This window comes from Tamandua tetradactyla, chromosome 2, assembly GCF_023851605.1.
Source record: "Tamandua tetradactyla isolate mTamTet1 chromosome 2, mTamTet1.pri, whole genome shotgun sequence".
Taxonomy (NCBI): domain Eukaryota; kingdom Metazoa; phylum Chordata; class Mammalia; order Pilosa; family Myrmecophagidae; genus Tamandua; species Tamandua tetradactyla.
In genome coordinates, this window is record NC_135328.1 from 88,071,250 (window position 1) to 88,095,098 (window position 23,849).

The following is a 23,849-nucleotide window of genomic DNA, read 5'->3' on the forward strand; positions in this document are numbered from 1 at the left end:
GATAGGGATTTCAAGAAACACCTGCCTCCACAAGATGGATCAGGATTAAAACATGGCTTTTCTAGAGCACATAAGCCTTTTAAACCAGCACAGAGTGAATCATAATTTACTTCCTGCAACCCCTGTGCTTACCCCAAGGATTCCAAATGCCTTTGATTCTGTATCATTTTGTTTTGTTTTGTTTCCACTGCAATTTTGCCATGCATCATAGTACATAATTTACTCCTGTATTATAGTTAGTATTTATATTCTGTCCTACCTGTTTGAATGTAGCCTCTGCCAGAATATTGTGCTCTTTTTCTATTCCAGTCAGCAATGCAGCCCAAATACCTAAAACAAAGTTCCTGGAACACAGTAGAACCTAAATATTTTCCAAACCAATGAATTGATTTATAGTGACCAGACATTTTTTATTAGGAATAAACTTTTGAATTTGAGCTAATTACCTGGCATTGAATTGTTCATCTGAATCTGTCTAATCCCACCCTTTCAAAAAAGAGTAGATTGTGAATGTTTTTTTTTTTTACCATTTCTTTGGATGAAATAGTGACCCTAGGATCTAACAATATCCATGTATTAATTCTGTGACTCTACAGACAGTTCTCTGATTTAGCTTTGGAGTGTGGAGGTCAAGGTATCTCTTCCTCAAAGAATTATCAACTCTCAACATTAACTGTGAACTTGTACTGAAAATTTCTCCAGGGGTCAATGAATTTTCTACAACCTCGTAAGGCTTCATTTTAGGGCACATGAAAAGAAATTTTTTTTGTCAAAAGTAATTGTACTTAAAATGTTACTATGGCAAGTGAATTATTATATGTATGACAATTTTGAATCTCATTTCCCAGTGTGTTTACCCTGTATGAAACCCATGTTTGTTCTGTTTTCTTGGCTGATTGGTTATTTTCCTTGTTTTATTATGTTTTCCAACATTGTGTCTTTTCTTTCATTTTTGGGGTCATTCCTCAGTTAGAATACTCAGGTCTTATTACTTATAGTTAGATGGCTTAGCTACATCATAAACTAAAAAAAGTCATCCTAACAAATGTATTATGAAGTGCACAAGTGAAAAAATACAGCCTGTGACATCACTAGCCAAATATTTTTATGGGATATATGTGTGTGTGTGTATATATATATATATATATATATATATATATATATATATATATATATATATATATATATATAACTACTATTTACTTTCTACTATTTAGAAGACACTTGATAAAATGTGCGAAGAAGATAGAACATATTTTGTGAAGAAGGGAAAAGTTATACTTAGGGACTATGCATTAAATTTTAGTACAAAGGGGATTTTTTTAATATAGTTGTTATCAACCAGTGATAACTGGAAAGAAGGATGAGCAGTTCTCCTGTAACCATTATACAATACTAGACATATTTTGTGAGATTCAGCCTGAGGATAAGCAGAGAGTAAAGGGCAGTTAAAGGGAGATCATCAAATAATTGAAGCTTACCCTATCTAGGGGAGGACCTCTCCATTGTCAGATGGGTTGAAGCAGGCTGATATCAAAACTTTATTTATCACTCCATCTTTGACAGTGCCACAGATGCTTGTAGACATTGCTCACATTGAAATTAATAGCTCTCTTCATATTCTAGTGTGCCAGACTGAAGTTTTATTCTTGCTTACATGTCTAATCTCTAAAAGGGGATGACTGATAGATGATGGATGAATGAATGAACGGTGACCTATAAGTTGTGCTCTTAGAAGGAAGACAGAATTTATGTTTGTGTCTTCTCATTGTCAGTTTTTTCAGAGAAGGAACATACTAGGGTGCAAATTTTCTATCAATGCATCAATTGCATTCTCCCCTTCCCACCATTATCCATTTCCAAATAAAGAGTTCATTATAATCTTCTCAAACAACTGGTGCCACAAAGACTTAACTAGGAAGTCCTCTTATCCCTATGTTTTCTAGTGCTTTTATAATATCACTTTTTTCCAATTGATTAATCTCTATATCCCACACATATGTGAGCACAACATAAGAACAGTCACAAATGACAAACTACAGTGTTCCAAAAATCCATCTCTAACTCATCTGCTTGGATTTAGAATGTGTTTCACATATTTTCAAAGAAATAAGCCCAGAGAGCAAAGGGAAGAAAGTCGTATCTCCAGGTATTAGAAGTGCAGGGAGGACTCACAGGCAAGTGGCAGTGGAGCCTGAAATGTCACAGGCATGGTAAGCACCCCTCTATCCCAGTATACAGCTCAGGGATTATGCAGCGCCTGCACCAATCTACACTCCCACCAGCACTTTTTGAGTATTCATGTTATCCCTCTCTTACCCTCATTACATATTGTCATATTTCCTCATTGTTTGAGTCAGACCCATGTAAATTGGTGTCTCATAATTAGTTTACTGTCCATTTCTTTGATAAAATATTTTGAACCTCCCAGCAAACAATTATTAAACATCCACATTTCTTGTTGTATGAATTTCCTATAAATCGCCCTAACTCTATTGGGTTTCCTGCATTTTTCATGTTGATTTCAGGTTTTCCTGGCACATTCACCATTTAAATCCCATGCTGTTTTATATCCTTCTTCTCACACTCTGTCTCCCATTTACCTGTTTAATAGAAAGTCTTCATTTTAATGTAGTCAAATCCCTTCCATCTTTCCCCTTTGGGCCCCAGTTAAGAAATCCTTCCCAACTTTAGAATCATAATGATATTCTCCTACACTTTTCTAATACCTTTCACTTTACCTTTTACATTTGGATGTTCAGTGTATTTAGTCTTTGTCTTTCTTATGAGGTAAGGAAGCTATCTAAATTTATTTTTCTCCATATAGTAAGTCATTTTCCCAACACCATTTACTAAATAATTTACCTATTCCCCTACAGATATATGGCCAAGCTACCATATGTACATGGTTCTATTTCAGAGCTTTCTATCCCATGTCAGAGATCTGTTTGTTCCAGCAAGCATATCATATGATTTGAATGACCATGAATTTGTATCAGATTTCTGGTAGATCAGTTCTTCCAATTTGCATCATTGACTAACATATTCATTTCAAAATGTATTTAGATATTTAACTTTTACTTTTTTCAGAGAAAGTTTAGAATAATTATGAATTTAGAGTCTATTCTCTCCTATGATTTTTATTAGAATGAGATTAAACAATACACTAATTTGAGAACAAATCAAATATGAACTATTCAATAATTCTATACGTTAGATAATATATGTCTTCACTTAGGCCTTCTTTTTGTGCTTCAAATGATTTGCATAATTTTCTTCTTAAAGTTTGCAAATATTATTCATTTGGTTAATTACTGAAATTTTATAGCATTTATTTCTATTACTAATTTAGCATATATTCTGCTTGATTTTCCAGTTTTTATTGCTGCTGAAGAGAAATGTGCTAGTAAACTTAATATTCTCATCCACAGAATTTTCTGAAATGCAGATCATAACAAGTGATATTTAAAAGTAGGGGTTAAATCACAGACTAGAGAAAGCTGAAGAGAGGGGAAAAAAGTGAATTAAAAGACTAATTGTGGAAATCATACAGAATGAAACAGATAGATATAAAGATTTAAAATATGGGAAAATATATTGAGATACTTAGAATATAGGTTGGGAATCATCGGCCTGTGGTAAGAGAAGTCCCAGACAAGAGATTGTAGGTATGAGAGGAGAAGCTGTATACAAACGGAGCCCAGGAAAGACCAGGCTCTTCTGGATGGCTTTAGGGAAGCCCAGAGGGCATGAGATATCATGAATAAGGACATGGAGGGGCGGGCCGCGGTGGCTCAGCGGGCAAAGTGCTTGCCTGCTATGCCGGAGGACCTCGGTTCGATTCCCGGCCCCAGCCCATGTAACAAAAACAAAAAAACAAAAATACAATAAAACAAGAAAATGTTTAAAGATGTTTCCCTTTCTTCCTTCCTTCCTTCCTTCTATCCTTCCTTCCTTCTCTCTGTCTTTCCTTTAAAAAAAAAAAAAAAAAATAAGGACATGGACTTTGGATTTGCATGGCTACCAGTCCAAATCCCAGCTCACACACCCACTAAGAGTGACCTTGTATAAATAACGTGTCCTTTCCAGGTTTCAATCTCCCCCATCTTCCAATGGGCATTGTGCATACCTAATTTGTGATACTATTGTCAGACTCTGGGAGATAATACAAAATGATGTTGAGCATTGTGCCTGGCACCCAAACGGTCAAGAAATGGGACCTATTGTATTTTATGATTCTCAAAGTACAGTACTAATTATACTACTATTATTTATTGCATGGAGGTACAAGTAGTAAATAATAACCTAAAATCTAACCACCATACCGTTAGATAACAATTCTGGGGGCTATTAAGTTCATGCACCTCCCACTGCTATAGCCCTGTTAATTGAAGAATATCCTGCCCCAGTTTATCAGTTCAGAAAGCTCCAACATGAGGAGAATTAAGGCTGGGAATTGTAAGGAGCTAAATGCAATAATGGTGGTAAGATTATGGATCCCAAATTATAGAAGTTCAGAAAAATACTTTTCTAAGGAAGACATGGTGGGAGGTGAAGAATCAGAATTCAAACCCAATTCCACCTCTGTAAAAATCTCTTTCTAGTAAGCCACTATGAGAGAAGGGAGAGAATGGAATGTGGGATAAGTGAGGGGAAGGCAGTATACACTGTGTTCACAATAATATCAAATAAAAATAATATAAAATAATATAAATAATATCAAAATACAATACCATGCAAAGATAAAAACAGACTATAAATTTTCACAGAACATATAATATTATTTTTAAACAATTTAATTATGTAAGATCAAGTTTTAGATGGTCTAGGAAGGGATAAATCAAAAGGACTATAACAGTTGCCTTATAAAAACTTCTTTATATTTTTTCTACCTAGACATTTATTAATATTTATTATTTCATAAAAATGAGATCTTTTTTCACGAAGTAGAACATTCAAAACCCAGATTAGACAAGAAGCCAGATTTGAAGCTGGCATTTTGCAGAAAGGCAGTGGTTTCTAAGGATGACGAGGCAAACTACTATCAAACTTATAGAAGAAGTGATAAAAGACAGGTTTTCCCTCTCTTTTCTCCCCTCTGCCCCATCCCATTTTCCCTTTTTTTCTACCACATACAGTGGCACGAGATGTACACAGTACAAGAGAACTTGCCCGAGGGGATGAAGGAGGGATGTAACTTCGCCTTAATGCAGAGCTATGTCCACCTGGAAGAAAGAGTTTTTTCCTAATTAGCAGCCTCTCCACATTGATTTTGCCATGTCTGTGCTATGGTCAGGGTCAAGGCTTGGGTATGAAACTCTTAGATTTGAGGAGTGGCGGGGACACATGTAATAGTGGTCAGTGATATGTTAAAAGTCTTTGCAGTGTGCCTCCCCAAGCCCTGCACCAGTGGCACAGCACCATTTTACCACCTTCCTCTTCACTCGTGCTGACCACACTCAGGTACTGAACCTACAGTCAGAACACTGATGCTTCAAAACAAAGATAGAGATGTGGAAATTGGGTAAGGAGCAGTGCTTTGGAAGGGCTTGGAACAGATAAAAGGTTCAGGATAACCATGAGATTAAACTAATCGGGGACAAGGAATAAGGAAAAATGTAGAAATAGAATGAGAGGCTTTTTATTAGCAAAAAGTACAATAAGAAAGTTCCATTTGCTAGTGAAAAAATTTTGTCATTTGAGACTGTCTTCATACTCGTGGCATTTTGCAGAGCCAGGATATGACTTTAGTCTATCAAATAGAAAAAAGCTGCATGTTGATGTTTGAAGGTGTTAAGCCTATTTGTAATGAGTGAAGTTAAAAAACAATTAGAAACTCATATCAAAAAGTTAGTTTGAAAACACTCAGTTGAAAATAACACAATGGAGTAAAATATGTCATAATAATTTTTAAGAAAACATAATTCATCAGGCTTCATTTTTCTAGGAATTTTCAGAGTCTTAAATATGTTAGCATATATTGTGTACCCCAATATGATATGGTGTCCAGGGTTTCCCAACTTTATTCAACCATGGAAACCTTTTCCTACCCAATATCTCACAGGATTAGTATTCCATGAAATGCGTATTTGTAAACAGTATAAAAGATATCATCCAAAATGAATAAGTTGAGTCCTAGTACAGAGATTCACCTGTGAAAATGGTAGAGAAACTCAGGAGTTCTTTGCTGAAATGTTAGCCTCCTGGAGAGAGAGTATAACATAACCGGTAAAAGCAAAATCCTGAAGCTCAAGTGTCTGAGTAGGAGAGCCAGCTCCACCATGCACTAGCCTGCTAACCTTGACAGACTTGATTAAACTATCCATGCCTCAGTTTTCCAATCTCTCCATGCCCTAGTTCCCCAGTGTCTAAAATGAGAATACTAATTGTATCTATCCCACGCACTTTTAATGAAGTTTGAGTTAATATGTGAAAAGAATTAAAGAGAATGGTGACTCATGGTATGTGTTATATGATTGTTAGATTTCTGAAAACAATATTTAAGTAGTCATAGGGAATGAGAATTCCTGAAGTACGAGAAGAGAATATAGTTATCCATGAATGCAAGGGACTTTTCTATGATGGATTTTACCATAGGAAATTAGAGCATTTAGAAATATGTTCTTAGAGAGATGTGTCCTGGAGAAAATACGTACAGTTGAGAGGACATTTATTTCCCCAACCCAGCAATCACATGAAGAATTTAGCCTCTTGCACATATTATGTAATTTACAGTAAAAGGTATTAACTGTGTGGTCCTTTTTTCAAAGTTTCCTACCAGGCTCCACATGCATTTAAGCTTCCAATACAGTAAACTTCTTGCCATTTTCTAAGCATGCTACTTCCTCAGATTGCCATGCTCTTTTGCATATAATTCTTCTACCTGGACTATGAATGTGAATTGGATACATTGTAAAGAAAAACAGAAACAAGTCCAGTTACAGAAAGGGGAAAGCCTTTCTGTGCCTGCAATTATTTCTATTTCTCTTCACATTGTATTCAATCCCAGGGCCTCAGCCCTGATCTTTCCAGACAGAGTTGATTTCCCGTTTCTCTTTTCCCATTTCACTATTACCATACTTACCCCATCTTATTGTAACTTTTGTTTGGTTGACTGTGCATCTACTTTGTTTTAATTCTCTGGTGTTGTTTAACAAATTCCCTCAAACTTGAAGGCATATAAAAAACAATGTGCACTGATTGTCAGAGATCCAGGAGTGGCTTTGCTGATTGGTTTTGGCTTGAGGTCTCTTGTGAAGTTTTTCAGTCAAATTGTTTGCAGGGCTGCACTCATCTCAAGGCTTGACTGAGCCTGGAAAGCCCACTTCTGAGATGGATTTGACATACAATATTCTATCTGACAACACATTTTTCCCCTAATCTACTTCTAGATTTTCTCAAATGTGTGTCTCTATCGCCTGTTTCTTGTCTACCTGTCTCTTTCTATCCATTCTCACTACTGAACTGAAACCACCTTCTCTGCAATCATCAAAGATATTATCTTTTTTCCCACAGACCAGTGACCTTTCAGTATCCTTATTTTTTTTCCACTTCTCTGATGTAGTTGGCACAGTTGAATTCACTCCACTTTATAAAATTTTCTCCCACTTTAGTTTTTGCATCCTAGGGTGCTTATGCTCTTACTTGGTTCTCTATGCATGTGTTCTTTATTTTTGTGATCATCATGTTGAGCATTCAGGTCTAAAGGAAAATCATCCAAAAGCAATGTTTTTTTCTCTCTCTCTTTCTTTTCCCCTTGTGGGACTAGTTCTTTACCCCTGGGTGAATTTTAGGCCAGTTTCTATGACTTTTGGTTATTTTCCAGTATAAAGTATTCTTTAATCGGCTTAACTAAAATTCTATATCAAGTATAGCAGTAAAAATTTTTAACTTTCTTCAAAGTAAGCTCATCCCTTACTCACTTGGATGGATAGACACCCTGCAGAGAGGGTGGGTGTATGTGATTGCCTTTTCTCAGCGCCCAATTTTTTGCTTTTTGCTGTGATTTTGATCTCCCAGCACTGGTGTTGTTGATAGAGGTAGAGAGGAGAGGGGCACAGGAAATTCTTACTAACGTGATCTTCATTGTCAACGCTGTTAGCAGTGACAGTTAACACTCTCTTCAACTTAGTTACTTTACTAAGTTTTTCAGAGGTCTCTGGAATTTCTTACCTTCAGCTCCCTTGACTAAGTCAATGCATCACCATTCCTCCTAGTTATTTATTTCTTCAGTCCCAAGACATTCTCTTTCTCTGACCCATCTCATTTCCTGTTATCAGAATAATCGTTCCAAAACAATAGATTGCAATGCCATTAATTATTGACTTTGTACATTGACTTGTGTGATTTGTGAATATATGTATTAATTTAAAATTTAGAAATACATTTTAAATTGAAAGCAGAATATATTTTATTTTTTCTTATACCCTCAGGTTTTAGAATAAATCTGAGTAAATAGTAGTTCAATTCATTGTCAAATTTCTATACATAAACCTATTAGGCAATTTAGATAGATGTTAGAAAGATATGAATGGCTTACACAATAAAGTCTTTAATATTTAAACACATCTTTGACTACATTATTTTAGCATTTTGTCACTGTATCACCTGAAAAATCTAGCAATCAATCATTTTGTGTACATTTTGCTAGTCTTTGAAAATTGAAGTTAACCACAAATGATATATGTGGTGATAGAGAAATGCAAATATTTCTCTGTATTAACAATAACAGTTGACCTCTCTAAATAAAAAATGATGAGTTTTTTGTTTCAACAAAGAGAGCAATGGAAAACAATACATTTTATATCATACTTCCAAGAATCATTAAATAAATACAAAGGGTACCTCTGAATATTTAATTGAATATATAAAGGTGTTTATATATAATGCATGAGTAACATGTTGAAAACCTGAGCAACGATTATTATTCTTCTGGAATTATTATATTGGTACACTATTTACTTTGTCTGGACTTTCTGGCCCAAAAATCTTTACCAAAGACACCTTTAATATAACGTATTTTAAAAATAACTTGTCATTTGACCCACACATTAGAATAAACAAAATATGTAAGTTATTTCCTATTTCACCTAAGCACATTTTAAGTAATTACACTTATATATTATCTTCTTTACACTGCGTGAATATGAAACTATGGTTACTTTAAAGTAACTACATTTTTGTCTAGTAAAACAGAAATACTTGCAAAAGAACATGTGTGCTCACAGGATCACGCATCCCAAAGAGTAAAATCCTTTGCAATAGATGCTAATAGGACGGATTCTTTGCACTAACTCCATTATGGTGACTATCTAGAGAACTGACAAAACACTCTAGCATTTGTATCTAAGGAAATGTCTCTAACTCATTTATATTTTAATGTCCTTTTAAAATTTTTCTTTTTCCAGATTGTTAAATGATTTCCCCTTGTGTTCTAAAATTTTCAGTGCATCAAATAGTGATAACAGCATCATTAACCACCGTCCGTTGTTCAAGTACGATGCAAGGGTGCTTTTCTGCACCACCACCCCAATAGACAGGCACTAGATAACCGGTCCAGCGTTTCCATAGATTACAGGAGTCTTCAGTCTTTGGGAAGTAGAGTATCCATATGCAGTAATGAAAAGGGGACTGAACTAAGTCATGATGGTTGTTACACCTCCTGCACAGTTGGTGGGTGTGGTGGTATGCTGTGGAAGGGGCGATTTCTCCAGGTGGTGATTGGTGACTGCGGATTCTTAATCTAATGAAGGCTGACCGTCAGGTGGAAAAAGTCTAAAATTCCTCAGTAACCTTCACTTTTGTTCTTTCTAGTTCTCACTTTCAGAATAGAGAGCTGTCTTCTGTCTTGGACAAATTTCCTAAAATCTTGGGGTACACTTTGGTAGTGTTCCCATATTCCCTCACTTGACACTTATCCTCCAACATTTCCTGTAATCTGGGGCTCCCTCCTCCCACATTAAGAACCCTCCCCTTAAAGACCGTCCCTGTCTCCTCAAACCCCATTTTCATCATATTCTCTTATAGGCGTCTTTGATAGAGAATTGAAATCCAAATAACAATAACAAAACTGGTTTCCTTTTCTCCAAAGATGAAGATTACTCTATTCAAAACCTTCTCCACACACAGAAACACACACATGCATATACAGCATATTTGCATTCCTTGGTTCTTTTGCAGCAGAGAAAGAAGCATAACAAAGATTCTGTCAAAATCAGTTCAGACTGTTCAAATATTTTTTCTAAAAGCAAATGGTAAAAGTCCAGATGAAGTTTTCATTATTGTTAATTTTATAACTATGTTCTCACAGCTATAGATAATATGTTGATATTTACAATCCTTCAAGCAAATGAATTGTGCCTCTCTTTACTTATTTGCTCTGAAGGAAAGCGTCTACCTGGCTAACAGGGAATTGATACTTCCCTACAGCAGTGGGGAAGGGGACATCAACTTTCCTGAGTTTTTGCTGCAGGATTGCTCCATGACAAAGTCTTCGGTCAAATGAAAATGACCTCCGACACCTCAGCACCACCCATCACCCCCACTGGACTGACCAGAATATTGTTCTTCAATCATTTTTCATAATTTATATGAGCATATGAACAAACATGGAAAAAAGAAAAGCAAATACAATATATTCCATGGGTGTGGGATTATAGATTATAGATTATAATCTACGCCTCCCTCATACATGTACACATAACATAGGAATGAAACAGAATATAAATTATGCAAGTGGCCATAAACATACTTAAGCACTTTGTGTAACTTTAAGTTGTGTTTCAAATCAGTGGGGAAAAATGGCTCTTCAATCATTTTATCAAAGGTGTTATAAAAATGATTTTAAAATCTTGAGGACATTCAGATATTTGAATGGATTAAACTATTTAAAAGACCTAAGAAAATGTAACCTAAAAATATTCAAGAAATATTTAGCTAAATATTTGTATAACTTTAATGGTATATTAGATTTTGTTTGTTTGTTTTTTGTTATTTCTAACATAACAAATTGCCACAGATTGAGTTGCTGAAAACAGCGCCTTTTATTATATCGTAGTCCCATGTGTCAGAAGTCTGGATACAGCAAGGCTCAGCTGGGTTCTCTGCTGACAATTTCACAAGGCAGAAAACATGGTGTCAGCGGGGCTTTGTTCCTTTCTGGAGGCTCTGACAATGGATGTGCTTCTGAACTCATTCCGAATGTTTGCTGAATCCACTTCCTTGGGGTTGTAGGATGAAGGTTCCTTTTTCCTTGTTGGCCTTTTGGCAAAGCCTGTCTTTACCCCTGGAGGCTGCCCACGTTACCTCTCAGAACTCCTGTGTGACACCCTCCCACAGCTCGGAGTTGAATCCCTCTCAGGCTTTGAATCTCTCAGACTTTTCTGCTGCATTCTCTAACTCCCAGAGAGAAATACTCAGCTTTTATGGGTTTATATGATTAGATTGGGTCTACTCAGATAATGCGGGATAATCTCCCTATTTTAAGATATGTAACCTTGATCACATCTGCAAAGTCCCTTTTGTCATGTAAGGTAACATATCTACAAGTTCTGGGGTTAGCATGGAGGCATCTTTGGGGGTGGGGGGAGTTCTGCTTGCTAATTAAGATACCAAAACAGAGCCCACTGTGTATTTTATTACATGAAACTTGAGATCTTCTATGCCTCAAAAACACCTTAACACAAATTCAAAGCAAATGACAATCTGAGAAAATATTTTACTATATATGTGTGTGTGTGTGTGTGTGTGTGTGTATATATACACAAAAACTTAAAATCTGTAATCTGTAAAGAATATTTACAAAGTAAGCTGAAGATAAACTACAGGTCAATGGAGGAAGAGGATATTGCTAAACTGGGGAGATATGTTTGATTTCTATATTTATTCAAGGAAGCAGTATATAAGATTCAGATTTTGGCTTAAATTTTTTCCTGTGGTTTAAACTAATATTCTTTACTATATGTGTGCTTTTTTAAAATAATTTTACAATAAAAAAAGGCAAGCTCTGTTATCTTAAGGTTATATAAATAACAGTAAGCTTTTTAAGCTTTGCCAAGTTAGGAAATTTATGAGAAGGATCACAAATATAAATGACTTATAAAAACCAATTTGAAGAATCACTTTGTAATCCATCCATCTGTAGTTTGAGGTTAGTGTTGTCAGTCATATGAAGCACAACACAAGAACATTTTTATAAAATGTTAATTTTTTTCATAAGTTATATTAGGAAATGCACTAGTCAAAATATAAATTTTGTAACAAATAAACATTTTTTGCTTTAGTCTCACACATAAGGTGACATTTTAAAATATTAATTACCATCTATTTTCAGCATAATAATATATATTTTCAGTAATAATAGTGAAATGTACAGTGTACAAATTTTAAAAATGTTTTTGCATGAAAGAACAAAGGAATGTCATTATTGCAGGGTGCTGAAAATAAAATGTTAATTTTTGAATAATTCTGGGAGGTACTTTTCAGAATAAAAAAGAATAACAGATAGGGCGGGCCGCGGTGGCTCAGCGGGCAAAGTGCTTGCCTGCTATGCCGGAGGACCTCGGTTCGATTCCCGGCCCCAGCCCATGTAACAAAAACGGAGAAACAGAATACAATAAAACAAGAAAATGTTTAAAAATGTTTCCCTTTCTTCCTTCCTTCCTTCCTTCTATCCTTCCTTCCTTCTCTCTGTCTTTCCTTATAAAAAAAAAAAAAAAAAAAAAAAAAGAATAACAGATATTAGACATAAGGCTTTATAAGTTTTAGATGAAAAGTCATAAACCCTTACCCCTGAAATGATTATTTGTTGTTGTTCCTAGGTTTCATTGATACCAAAAGTTATTCTATCATTATTTTCATTTTATGTCTTTTTAATGAGAATATGTTTTTTATTTCGAGTTTTTGACATTGCTCTTTTTTTGGGGAGCCCAGTTTAAAACTCAGTTAAGGGTGGGCCACAGTGGCTCAGCAGTCAGAGTTCTCACCTGCCATGCCGGAGACCCACATTCGATTCTGCTGCCTGCCCAGGTTAAAACAAAAAAAAAGGCTAAAAGAAAAGAAATCCCCTTTCAGAGTCAGTCCTCAGCCCCCAAGTTTCACCATGCAAGAGCTGGAGTTGGTACCGGTCTCTATGTGCTCTTGGGTGCAATCCTTCTCCAGCATTCTGAGCATGCTGGCTGACTCCAAAAGTCTCATTAAAAAAAAAAACAAAACAAAAACAAGCTCAGTTACAATGATATCGAAAGTACTTCTACCAATAAGCTAAAACTCAAATTGGCAATACTTTAAAAATATATATTTTACATTTTTAAAGTATTTTGTCATATAGTAATTCTAAAATAACTTTCAACTGTATGCTGAAATTCTCACGAAAGTTCTGATAGAATAATAATTTGTCTTGTTTCATTCATTAGTAGCTTCTTTGGGTGGGGGGGGGATGGACCAGAGAGATCATCTTTTTTTAAATTCTTTTTTTATTTCTACTAACATGTACTAAGAAGCTAATACATATTAAGGAGTTAATAAACTCAGACAATCCCCAACTTGAAATGCTACGTAATTTAGTTTTAGCATAGTAAAATATATCCAATTACTAGATAAAATTAAACTAACAGTTATATGGCACAGTTTTTATAGATGCTTTATTGATAATTAATTCACATATCATAAAATTCACCTTTTTGCATACCTTTTAAAAGTGTACAATTCAGTGTTTCTTAGTCTATACACAGAGTTAGACAACCAGTACCATTATCTAATTATAGAATACTTTTAATACTCCCCAAAGAAATTCTGTGCCTATTATCAGTATTCCTCCTTCCCCCCATCCCTTAGTCCTTGGCTACCACTAATCTACTTTCTTTCTCTGTAGAATTGATCTCTCTTTCACAGTCAAGAGGTAGTCCATCCTGACCTGAGATAACGCTCCATATTGTCCGGTATCCAGACTCCTTCTATCTTGTTTCTCTGCTGGTAGAGGAAGGGTGAGGAGGGAGGGAGGGAGTATGAAAGTCATTTTGATACAAGGTGAATACTGGATCTCCAGCATTAATTCTCCATACTATCTAGAGATTAATGTAAAGATGGACATGTTCCCTACATTCAGTTACACTCCTTAGAAGTTGCTCATTGCACTTCTGTCTTAAGTTCTTTGACCAGAACTTAGTAACAGGGCAGGAAGACTGTGGATCATAGTTTATTCCAAGCGGCATGAGCCCAGCTTAAAAATCAGGGGTTCTATTACTAAAAACAAGGTAAGGTTGATATTGAGGGCTCACTAAAATTTCTACCATAGTATTCCCCAACTTTAAGTTTGTTAAACTTGAGTTTTACATCTCCTAGAGGGCAATCCTTACAAAGGATTATATACTGCAGTGGCAGAATGTCCTGTAGGTTTTGATAGTGACAATACACTATACGAATATTAAAATTAATGTTAGTAGCCAGAACACAAAATCAATGAGAGCAGACCATAGTGTTTTTTATTCATCAGTTTACCCACACATTCTAGTATAAATGTGGCTGGTACATAGTTGTTCAATAAATATATGCTGAATAAATGGATTCATTACAGAACTAACATTATATATTAGCAGTTTATAGCTTGCATAGCAGATTTGGATAAATTAGCAAATCATAGGATTAACTGATTGTCCCAATACCTGCCACTCCCTGTCAGTCCAACTCTCCTAGGGTTTATGATCTGCTTTAAAAGGGATGGTCAAGTTGTTGTATAAAATAATGAAAAGGTTAGGTTTTGATATCACTGAGTTAAAGGGAAATCTAGCCCCTATACAGAGGGTAGTTTTCATTCCAGTATTCTATCAATTATTTCTTTACTGGAGCATGTACGTGTTCATCAGTTATATAACAAGGATGTGTAATAGATAAGGTTTCAGTGAAACTGTCAACATTTTTTCTTAAATTTTTTTGCCTACAATTATAATAAAAATTGTGTTTCTGAAATGATAAGCCTGAAAGTAAAAGAAGCAAGAGTTCAAAGTTTGTTTTAAAGCAGTATTTGCATTTTTCTAAATGGATAGTGGGCTATATGGTTTTCCAAGAAAGCATTTCTGAAAACCTATACCAAAAATGTACATCTATTACATAAAATCTACATATATGCAAAATCTTACATATTCTAAAATGTATTGGCTGAAAAGTATGGAAACTGGCATGTCTGATAAATAATGCATAATTTCAATTTAGCATTAAATGAGCTAGGCACTGTGGAATTGTCCCTACCTAAAATTAATTGTAGTCTTGGAGTTGTAAATCTGGGAGGTTTTTAATTTATTTATTATTTTTGTAGATTTATTTAAAAATTGAGGGTATAGTTATATCTCTGTTTTATGAAATTGATACTTAAAGATATATTAAGTATCTTTCTAAATGGACTAAAATGAATTTTCCTCACTTTTTTTCCACATTTCTTTCCCATTAAAAGAATTTAGATGTCTATGCTGCCAGTATTATAGAATTGCAGAGTTTGCATTTGAAACTCAGCTACATTATTTGCTATCTCTGTGCCCTTGGGCATGTTAGTTAATATCTCTATTCAATTTTGTTGTCTATGCAATAAGGATGATCATAGTAACTTGTAGGCTTCCTATGTAGATTAGATAAGAAGAAGTTAAAACACGACACATTTCCTGACACATAGTAGGTCTTCTGAAAATGTCAACTATTATTATTACCAAGGACCAACCAAGGTGATATAAAGAAACAAAAAATATATAATTGTATAATCCCTACATCTGAAAAGATTAATATGTACATATATTCATTGAAATAGACCTTGCAAAAATAGTACACAGTGATCAAATATTGTACAAAGACACAAATTTTATAATGATTAAGTGCACTGTCTTTGAAACCTCGCTGAGATAAAATGTGCTTGATAAAGGACAACCAGCACTCATTCTAAAGAATGAATATAGTTATAAGAATTTTAAAAGTTAATACATACAAAATACATAGACCAATAGCTGATTTGTGATAGCTATTAAGTAAATATTTCTTATTAATAGTATCCTATCCTGGAATATGACTTAATTGGGAATCTGAACTTAATTTTTTTGACTCCACAATGTATTAGCAGTTAACCCTTTTGTAATTTATTCAGGCAACTATTAGTTTCCAATATCTTATTTGATAATGTGTAAAATAATGTCCAATATGCAAGAATTTTGTGAGTATAAAATGAGGATATATGAGATATATTGTAGAAATCCTAGCACTGCTATTTATCCAATGTTGGTTAAATATTATTGTCTTAAACCACTAAGCTATCTTTAAAATTATCTGTTGATTTTTAAACGATTTCAGTTTTTAGTTATCTAAATTGTTTAAAAATTCAACACACTAAAAAAAATCTCCCTCCTCTCAAAGCTGAGCTAGATGCAAAGCACCACAAGAAGCATTCTTTTTAACTTTCAGAAATATCACCAATGAGACGTCTCAAGTTTGAGAAATTCCTCGAATTGTTGTTCTTCCTTCAAAAATAACTAGTAAAAATGAGAGGAATATATCTGATCAGATTCATTTAGCTAGAATCCTATCATGTGAAACAAAATTTTCTGAAATGCATCAAGGATGAAACTCTAACCCAGCACCAATGTCATTGACAGTTTAATAAGTGTTCCTTCATCACAAATATATCTCCTAAAAATAGTTATCTTACCTACTTCACGTTGAAATGGACTCTTTCCTCTTTAAGTATATCCCAGTGTGAAGTATCATTGCTTGAGTCAGATCCCCAAAAAATCTTTATATGGCTATAACTTATTTTCCACTTGGTTTTGGTTTATAAGACCAACTAGCCAAATTCCTACTTCAAACATTTCTGGAAACTCTGGACATGAGAAGCGACTTACTGTGTAGGTTACATATCTAATCAGTTTAACAATGCGAATAATACAAACGAAGGACATCCTTTGGATTTATTGTCAATATTTTAATATTCACATTTAAATATAGATAAGTGCATCATGTAACCAGCTGATATAACTCTCCTTATGTGCCTTTTATGGTTGAAATTTTGTTATTCACTTAAAAGTGTCAATTTAATATTGCAAATACATAACATAGTGCCTAAAGGAATAATCTGGCATCTGATAGTGCTAAAAGAAATTTTTGTTCTTGCATTATATTGTCAAACCTTAAGACTTGACTTTCATTTTTTAATAATAAAATGATAATTGCAATTAAATAAAATTTTTAATAAAATTTTAGGTTTATTTCTGTATTTAGCAATTTTATTCTCTGATGGTGATATTTGGCTTCAATTTCAGCCAAGTATTGACTCTAACATTCACCTTTTTGACATTGGGACAAAATGTAATATGATGCCTCACTTGATTAGAAGGGACGGCAGGAATTCACTGTAATTTCTTGAATCAAATTTTAAGGCATAGCATTAAAATCATACCAGCTCTTGGGAGAGGGTCCCCTTTAACAAATAGTAGGTCCCCTAAAGTTATCTTTCCAGCCTTGCCCCTGCATGAAGAAATGAAAACAGAAAGCCATTGTAGAAAAATGAGCCTGGATGGTCCACAAGGTTAATCCACGTGCTATAGGATTTATAAAGGGAATGGGCAGGAGAGACAGAATTGGCTTATTGATGCCTTCAGTGTTGGACTTCTCCTAGGCCCCAAACCTGAGCCAAGAAATTCCTATTGTTTAAGTCAACCCACTGTATGACATTTGCTTTACCAACTATGAAACTAATCAGTTTTTGGTACTTGGATGTTAGATGCTGATTTTAAAAATATCTAAAAATATGGAAATAGCTATGGAATTGGGAAGTGGATAAAGAATGGGAGAATTGTGAGGCACTTGGTAAAAAATGCCCATATAGCTTTGATGAGGCTGTTGGCAGAAAAATGGAGGTTAAAGGAACTTCTGATGAGAATTTAGAAGGAAATGATTAATGTGTTGTTGGAAACTGGGGGAACACTTCTTATGAAGTAGCAGAGAACTTGGCAAAATTGTGTTCTGAATTTGGTTGCAAGAAAGAATTAGCAAGTGATGAACTTGGATATGTAGCTGAAGAAATTTCAAATCTACATAAGCAAAAACAATGCAGCGTGGTTTCTTGTTGCAGTTTATATTAAAATGCAATAGAAAAGGGATAAGTTGAGAATTAACCTCTTAAGAACAGAGGAAGCAGAAATTATGATTTTTGAATTTTTTTTAGTCTATACAGATAGTGTGCTCTGAGACTAGGACTAGATACAGCTGTGTTAGGGACCTCCCTTAGTTTCTGATAAGTAAATCTCCAAAGAGAGAGGCTTCATTTAAGAGTTTAACTGACCAACACTTTGTTAAAGAGGTTGTAGATAAGCATAGATCCATTATGACATTTCAACATAAGGCATTCAGAGGAAATACAATTATCTGGGAAAGATCTGTAGAAAGTTTTTTTTTTTTTTTTTTTGTCTATGGTTTGTACCTCCTGAACTGCATGCAATGTCAACAAGATTTTTATGAAATATATATGAGCAGAACCACCACCAGACTGAACTGAAAGGGACAGAAAAGGGATGAACTGAAGAAAGAAGGACTTCAAGGGCAGAGCCATGGAAGCTGAAGTCTGACCAGAAAAGATCTATTTGGGCCAAGATAGCAGACCCCCCAACATGTGTGGAAAGGGCAGGCACATGCATGCACTTGGAGAGGGAAGACCTTCCCCAGTGCTAGGAGAGGGCCAGGCTTGCACCCTGTTATTTAAGGAGAATGCTGCCATGCAATGCTTGGAGATAATGGGCCTGTGCCTCCAGCAATCGTGGAAAGCCTGGCCACCATCCCAATACTTGGAGAAGGTGGAATCTACCTTGGATCCATAATAGCATGCTATTATGAAAGCACTTGGAAGAGGTGGGGCTGCAGCTTCATTAGCCCTGAAGAACAAAGCATCAATCCGTAGATGACTCTCAGACACTGAGACCGAATAGAGTTTGTTTGTGACACATGACCCCAGTTTCCTTACAATTTTTCCCTTCTGGAATGGGAATGTTCATCCTGTCTGTCCCACTATTGTATATTGAAGTAGCTAATTTGTTTTCTTGGTTTTATAGGTCCATCAGGAATTTTGCCCCAGGGTGGATCACACTTGTAAATGATTTTGATAAGACTTTATACTTGGCACTGTTTCAGAAATAACTTAAGTCCTTGGAATGTTGTTATGAAATGAATGCATTTTGTATGTGGGAAGAACATATCCATTTGGTTTCCAGAGGACAAATGAAGTGAATTGAATTTTATGCCCCAGTTTGGACATGAATTTATCTTGGTTCACATTCTAGTATATGTGGATCTATTATAAGTAGGCTCTCTTGAATATATTACTTCAATTAAGGTGTAACCCAACTAAATCAGGTTAGACTTTAATCCAGATTACTGGAGTCCTTTCTATGTGGAATGAAGTTTAGACACAGAGAGAGAAATTCACAGAAAGAATCCAGAAGTCAATGGAACCTGAAGGAGAAAGGAGTACACATCTCTGTGTGCATTGTAACATGATAGAAAAGCCAAAAGCCAAAGATCTCCAATAGCTAGACCCAGAATGCCACAGTCTTCTGGGAGAAAACATTACTTTGCTGATGCCTCAATTTTGGATTTCTCCTTGTTTCAAAACTGTGAGCCATAAATTTCCCTTGTTTAAGCCAACCCATTGTATGGTGTTGCTTTAGCAGTTGGATAACGAATACATAGTATAACAACCAGAATTTTGTGTGTGCATATGATAGCGCGTGTGTGTGTGTGTGTGTGTGTGTGCGTGTGTATATATATGTAGGTATGTGTATATGTGTTTATTTAACTGTGTTAAATGAATGTGACTAAGATGTTTTCTAAAATAATAGAATGCAAAATGTATGATTCTTGCAAATGCATCCCTCATGCATAGTCCCATAAAAAGCATGAGGCAATAAAGATAATAAGATGTATATTAGATCTGCTTTTACCCGCCTATTTTGTGATTGTTTGCCATCCCTGCATTAAGGAGCTCAAATTAGAATAATTAATCTTAAATAACAATGATTTGATGTGAGCTGAGTAACTAATAATGCTTTTTCAAACAAATATTATAGTTAAAACTGTTTATCAAGTTATATATAATCTATTTATCCATTCAATAAGGTGCTCATGATTTTGAATCACAATTAAAATTCACTCTCAGTACTAATAAAAAATTATTTTTGCTTGTATTTTTGTAGGTCTCAGGGTGGAGAACTTTTTCTTTGAATTCTTAACCTGGGAACTTATGGTAAGATTATGTTTGGTGCTATCCAGCTTTTAGTGATAAAGTAAACTGGCATAATTAATTACTTACTATACAGGTTGAAATAGAAACTGTGATTTTTTAAAAGCAAAAGCATTATGTCCTTGGGTAGATTACAGCAACATAGTTACTTGATATAGGCTTTATTAGGTTTCCAAGTGAATTTGAAGGCATGGTTCAGAAAGGGAAAGATTTATACAACTGGAAAAAGTTTTTGGACATGAATGACAATTTTTTACATTAATTTTTTGCAATGTGGCTCTTTGATGTCAATGAATAGAGGCAATGAATTATCGAAAGTAAAATGTATTTTATTACCTGTCAAGATTTATCAAAATTGCATTTCTCTATGAAAGCTTGATATTAGTGCTTTAGAGACTTGAAAGTTAAATATGTAACTATGGACATAGAAAAGATTAGAAATAACCATGACTTCTAGGATGATGTTTGGCATTATTTATTTGCTAATTTCTGTAGTTAAATGCATTCAATAGCATTTGTTTAAAAACATGAATCTGGATTATATTAATAATTGTTACAGAATACAAGCAAACATAAGATGTGTGTTACTGTAAATTTATTAATATAAATTTCATTAAGACAATATTCAGAGATTTACTTTTGTATAATAGTAAAAATGATGAAGACTTAGTTTATAATTGATATATAAAGCAGATAGTGAGAGCATTTGTATTATGCCTTTCATATTTGGCATAAAATACTATTCTTAGAAACATAAAGGTAACTGAGTAAAATTTCTGTCAATTTTGATATACATCATTTTTTAAAGTACCTTAAAGAGGTTGTTTTAAGTAACTGAAAGCAATAGCCAGTTCTAGGAAAGCTAAAGAATACTTTTGGGTTACATTTTTTAGAAACCTTCCAAATAAGACTATTGGAAAACATATGTCAAATGGAAGCAAGGGGAAACTCCTCTTCCCTAACTGGAGGATTTTTTTCTGATAAAAGAGGAGATTTTGATGAAATATCTTATTTAGATAGACATAGAGCAATAATTTTCACCCTAAGGTCCTTTTTATAAGTTATAAATTATAACTTACAAATATACCTGAAGGAAGTTTCTTCACAAATTATTTCAACTTATAAAATGGTACCAAAGCTTACTGTAGTCTTTAGTATTTTTAATATTTTTATAGAAACAAAGCATACTTGCAAATAATTACTTTTATCTTAAGTGTTTGGCCTCAGTGAATTGTCACAAATGGAACACAGCCATATAACCAGTACTCATAAAAAATGATAGAACATTAAAGCACCCTTGGAGCCCCTTATGCTATTTTCTAGTCATGACACCCACACAGCATAAATGTTATCTTGACTTCTAAGGGAATAGTTTCTGTTTGTCTCCATTTTTATGCACTATAAATGAAATTATACAGTCGGTACTGCTTCATTTCTTTTACCCAACATTATGTTTTTAAGATTGTTGTGTGCACTGGTTTATTGCTCATTTTCATTGCAGTATAGCATTCAATTGTGTGAAATATACCAAATTATTTATTGTTTGTTCTAATGATGGGCATTTGAATAGCCTCCAGACTTCAGCTTTTATGAATAACAGTGATATAGACATTCCGGAACGTGTCTTTTAAGGGAACATATATAGGTATTTTCTTGGGTATGTAGCATTCGCATATGTTCTGATTTAGTAGACACCATCAATATGCCAAAGTAGTTATGTCAGTTTTTGACAGCTGTATATGAGTGTTTGGTTGTTCTCTATACTTACTAACACATGGGGTTTTTCTTTCTTCTGATGTCAGCATTTCTGGTGTGCTTATAGTAATATTTTAATTTTAATATACTAGTATTAAGCAATTTTCTATATCTTTATTTGCCATGAGAATATTATATATTTTGAATCACCTAAGTATTTTGTCATTTTTCTACTAGATTATATTTTTTATTGGATGGTAGAGTTTTTAGTATATTCTAGATAGTGAATCCATTGTTGAATATATTTAATGGTCTACTAGAGCTGGCTCAAACTGACACACATATGCTAAATGTTAGTGTAAAGAACTTTGAAAACTGGTTGGTAGCTTGAAAATCGGCCATGGTTAGAGTATTTACATCACATACACTAAAAATCAGGGCTTTTATTTCTTTCATCATGGGAGCCAGTTGTTAACATTTACTAACACACTACTGGATATTTGTATTGTGTCTTCAACTGTATGGTGGGTTATCTCATTATTCTCCTGATGGTTTCTTTTAAGGAACAGAAATCCTTAATTTTAATTTATGCCAGTCTGTCATTTCTTTCTATTATTATTAGGGCTTTTTGCGTCTAGTTAAGAAATCTTTGTCTTTGCCATGGTTGTTAAGATATTTTCTTATGGTTTCTCTAAAATCTTTAATGTTTAAACTTCCATACTTAATTATCTCCAGGTTTTAAATATATTTTTCAACATTATTATTTTGTGCATCTAAGCTAGATAATTGGATAGCTTTTCATTAGCATAGTAATTTTTCTGTGAATATTTAAACTTTTTAACTATAATATCGTACCTAAATATGGAGACAGTGATGTCTGTTTGTTAAACAATTTAAAGTAGCTATGAAGATAATTTGTAATATCTTGCAAAGTTAATAGATACATAAACAGTTATATTTATGCACTATCCACCATAGGTTTCACATGGCACAATCAGTTATGTGACCAAATTTTGAGATTAAAATTTTAAAGGTATAACAAAATTAATATATGGCTTGAAACCATCATGTATTATAGTGATTTGTTTCCATCATGTATCATTAATTGGACTGAAAGCCTACAACATAAATAACCTACAAGAACATGAAACCTTGTAATATCTGACTAAACTTTAGGCAGTCAAAATTATCTTTTTAATTTATTTAGTTGCTTCTCTGGAAGCATATTATTATGTTTAATAAATTGCATAAACAAATAATAGCCTTCATAAATATGGCCTAAATTATTATAGAAAGGATCAACTATACAATACTATTGCATGCACTTCATTAATATTTTATTTTCCGTGTGATTTAAAAAAACAAACAGGAAAATCACAGGAGTGAATTGCATTCCTATTTTGTGCCTGATAGGAAAGATGGTATAAAAATCAGTATTAGTTCTTCCCGTAATTCTAAATCAATTATGCAAATGTGAAATGTGTATGTTTCCCACATACTGCATTGTCCTACCATGCAGTTTCAGAATTTTGTGTTTTTCCTTTTGAAGTAATAGTCTTGATTTTAAATATATTCAGTTTCCTCCAAAATACTTGAAATTTTTGAGAGATATACTGAAGTATAATGAAATAAAAAGATTATTTTCATAGTTTCAATATGCACATAAAAATTTTAGATTATTTTTTTCATCTCCAGGCCCTTAATCCAAACCATTTCATTGACTTCAGATTAACTCATTCAAACAATTTAAATTCAAACAATTTAATTATTTAATAATTAGTAATTTAATTATTTAATTATTAAATTCATACAATTTAAATGTGCTAACACACTGGATACCATATTTCTTTTAATAACTAGTTATTACTGATGATAGTTCACTAAAATAGTA

The 23,849-nt window shown here is 33.9% G+C and overlaps 1 long non-coding RNA gene across 1 annotated transcript in view; it reads left to right on the forward strand.

Annotated features, from left to right (window-relative positions):
* The window catches only part of LOC143673548 (uncharacterized), an 838,506-nt gene extending 818,240 nt beyond the window's left edge, over positions 1–20,266 (forward strand). The window contains exon 7 of the long non-coding RNA XR_013170437.1: positions 20,217–20,266. This is a non-coding gene — a long non-coding RNA (uncharacterized LOC143673548). The remainder of the gene's footprint in view (positions 1–20,216) is intronic.
* Positions 20,267–23,849: the final 3,583 nt, after the last annotated feature.